Source organism: Arachis hypogaea, chromosome 15 (assembly GCF_003086295.3).
Source record: "Arachis hypogaea cultivar Tifrunner chromosome 15, arahy.Tifrunner.gnm2.J5K5, whole genome shotgun sequence".
Classification (NCBI taxonomy): domain Eukaryota; kingdom Viridiplantae; phylum Streptophyta; class Magnoliopsida; order Fabales; family Fabaceae; genus Arachis; species Arachis hypogaea.
The window spans coordinates 92,916,820-92,920,085 of record NC_092050.1 but is presented as its reverse complement, the minus strand read 5'-3'; the positions used below and the strand labels follow the sequence as shown (position 1 = coordinate 92,920,085).

The 3,266-nt window shown below is 42.1% G+C and overlaps 1 non-coding gene across 1 annotated transcript; it reads left to right on the top strand.

Annotated features, from left to right (window-relative positions):
• The first annotated feature begins 2,621 nt into the window (after window positions 1-2,621).
• On the top strand, window positions 2,622-2,729 carry LOC112752857 (small nucleolar RNA R71). The gene has a single exon (XR_003177268.1). It is a non-coding gene; the product is annotated as a small nucleolar RNA R71 (small nucleolar RNA).
• Window positions 2,730-3,266: the final 537 nt, after the last annotated feature.

The following is a 3,266-nucleotide window of genomic DNA, read 5'->3' as shown; positions in this document are numbered from 1 at the left end:
GAAGACACAAACATGGATAAGCACTTAACATAGAAAACGAAAAACAGAGAAAGTAAGAACAAGGAATGAGTCCACCTTAGTGATGATGGCGTTTCCTTCTTGAGGAACCAATGATGTTCTTGAGCTCTTCTATGTCTCTTCCTTGCCTTTGTGGCTTGATTCCTAGTGATTTTTGGTATTTCTATCCTCAGTTGCTTCCAATAACTATGTGGAGGGAAGTGCATCCCTTGAGGTATCTCAGGGATCTCTTGATTTGCAGCCACATGTTCTACCACTGAGCTATAGATCCTTTACATAATTGTTTTACCACACCAAACTTAGAAGAAGGAATAGATGAAGAAGAAGATGTGGAAAAAAACTAGGATTATGAAGAAGGAAGGTGGGGATCCTGTGGGGTCCACAGATCTTGAGATGATCCTGTGAGGTCCACAGATCTTGAGGTGTCAAGGCATTTACAACCTTGCACCAAATTAGGCATGTAAAATGCCCTTGCACACAACTCTGGGCGTTCAGCGCCAGGTTGGTGCCCATTTTGGGCGTTCAACGCCCATTTGTTGCCCATTTCTGGCGTTGAACGCCAGAACCATGCTTGTTCTGGGCGTTCAGCGCCAGCTCTTCTCCAGGGTGCAATTCTGGCGTTCAGCGCCCAGATGCTGCCCATTTTGGGCGTTCAGCGCCCAGATACTGCCCATTTTGGGCGTTCAGCACCAGAACCATGCTCTGTTCTGGCGTTGAACGCCAGACAGGTGCTTCCTCCAGGGTGTGATTTTTCTTCCGCTGTTTTTGATTCTGTTTCTAAATTTTTCGTTTATTTTGTGACTCCACATGATCATGAACCTAAGAAAACATGAAAAAAAATAAAATTAGATAAATAAACATTGGGTTGCCTCCCAACAAGCACTTCTTTAATGTCAATAGCTTGACAGTGGACTCTCATGGAGCCTCACAGATGTGCAGAGCTTGTTGAGACCTCCCAACACCAAACTTAGAGTTTGGATATGGGGGTTTGACACCAAACTTAGAGTTTGGTTGTGGCCTCCCAACACCAAACTTAGAGTTTGACTGTGGGGGCTTTGTTTGACTCTGCTTTGAGAGAAGCTTTTTATGCTTCCTCTCCATGGATGTAGAGAGAGATCCTTGAGTTGTAAACACAAGGTTGTCCTCATTTAATTGAAGGATCAATTGTCCACATCAATCACAGCTCTTGCTGTGGCTAGGAAAGGTCTTCCTAGGATGATGGATTCATCCTCTTTCTTTCCAGTATCTAAGACTATGAAATCAGCAAGGATGTAAAGGCCTTCAACCTTTACTAACACGTCCTCTACTTGTCCATAAACCTGTTTTCTTGAATTATCTGCCATCTCTAATGAGATTTTAGAAGCTTGTACCCCATAAATTCCCAGTTTCTCTATTACAGAGAGGGGCATGAGGTTTATTCTTGAACCAAGGTCACACAAAGCCTTAAAGATCATGGTGCCTATGGTACAAGGTATTATGAACTTTCCAGGATCCTGTCTCTTCTGAGGCAATGTCAGTTGATCCAGATCACTTAGTTCATTGGTGAACAAGGGAGGTTCATCTTCCCAAGTTTCAATACCAAATAATTTGGCATTCAGCTTCATGATTGCACTAAGAAACTTGGCAGTTTGCTCTTCAGTAACATCCTCATTCTCTTCAGAAGAGGAATACTCATCAGAGCTCATGAATGGCATAAGGAGGTTCAATGGAATCTCTATGGTCTCTAGATGAGCCTTAGAGTCCTTTGGTTCCTCAGAGGGAAGCTCCTTATTGATCACTAGACGTCCCAGGAGGTCTTCCTCCTTGGGATTCACGTCCTCTCTTTCCCTTACAGGTTCGGCCATGGTGCTTATGTTAATGTCCTTGCACTCTCCTTTTGGATTCTCTTCTGTATTGCTTGGGAGAGTACTAGGAGGGATTTCAGTGATCCTTTTACTCAGCTGGCCCACTTGTGCTTCCAAATTTCTAATGGAAGACCTTGTTTCATTCATGAAATTCACAGTGGCCTTAGATAGATCAGAGACTAAATTTGCTAAATTAGAAGTATTTTGTTCAGAGTTCTCTGTCTGTTGCTGAGTGGATGATGGAAAAGGTTTATTTTTGTTAAACCTGTTTCTTCCACCATTATTAAAGCCTTGTTGAGGCCTTTGATCCTTCCATGAGAGATTTGGATGATTTCTCCATGATGGATTATAGGTGTTTCCATAAGGTTCACCTAAGTAATTCACCTCTGCTATTGCAGGGTTTTCAGGATCATAAGCTTCTTCTGCATAAGAAGCCTCTTGAGTACTGTTGGATGCAGCTTGCATTCCATTCAGACTCTGAGAAATCATATTGACTTGCTGAGTCAATATTTTGTTCTGAGCCAATATGACATTTAGAGTATCAACTTCAAGAACTCCCTTCTTCATAGGCATCCCATTACTCACAGGATTCCTCTCAGAAGTGTACATAAACTGGTTATTAGCAACCATGTCAATGAGTTCTTGAGCTTCTGCAGGCGTTTTCTTTAGGTGCATGGATCCACCTGCAGAAGTGTCCAATGACATCTTTGAAAACTCAGACAAACCATCATAGAATATATCCAGGATGGTCCATTCTGAAAGCATGTCAGAGGGACACTTTTTGGTCAACTGTTTGTATCTTTCCCAAGCTTCATAGAGGGATTCACCATCTTTTTGTTTGAAGGTTTGAACATCCACTCTAAGCTTGCTCAGCTTTTGAGGAGGAAAGAACTTGGTTAAGAAAGCCGTGACCAGCTTATCCCAAGAGTTCAGGCTATCTTTGGGTTGAGAGCCCAACCATACTCTAGCTCTGTCTGTTACAGCAAAAGGAAAAAACATGAGCCTGTAGACTTCAGGATCTACTCCATTAGTCTTAACAGTATCACATATCTGCAAGAATTCAGTTAAGAACTGGAAAGGATCTTCAGATGGAAGTCCATGAAACTTACAGTTCTGCTGCATCAGAGAAACTAGCTGAGGTTTCAGCTCAAAGTTGTTTGCTCCAATGGCAGGTATGGAGATGCTTCTTCCATGTAATTTGGAATTAGGTGCAGTAAAGTCACCAAGCATTCTCCTTGCATTATTGTTGTTAGGTTCGGCTACCATCTCCTTTACTTGTTCGAAATTTTCAATAAGGTTGTTTCTGGATTTGTTGTAATTTAGCTTCTCTTAGTTTCCTTTTCAGAGTCCTTTCAGGTTCTAGATCAGCTTCAACAAGAATGCCTTTTTCTTTGTCCCTGTTCA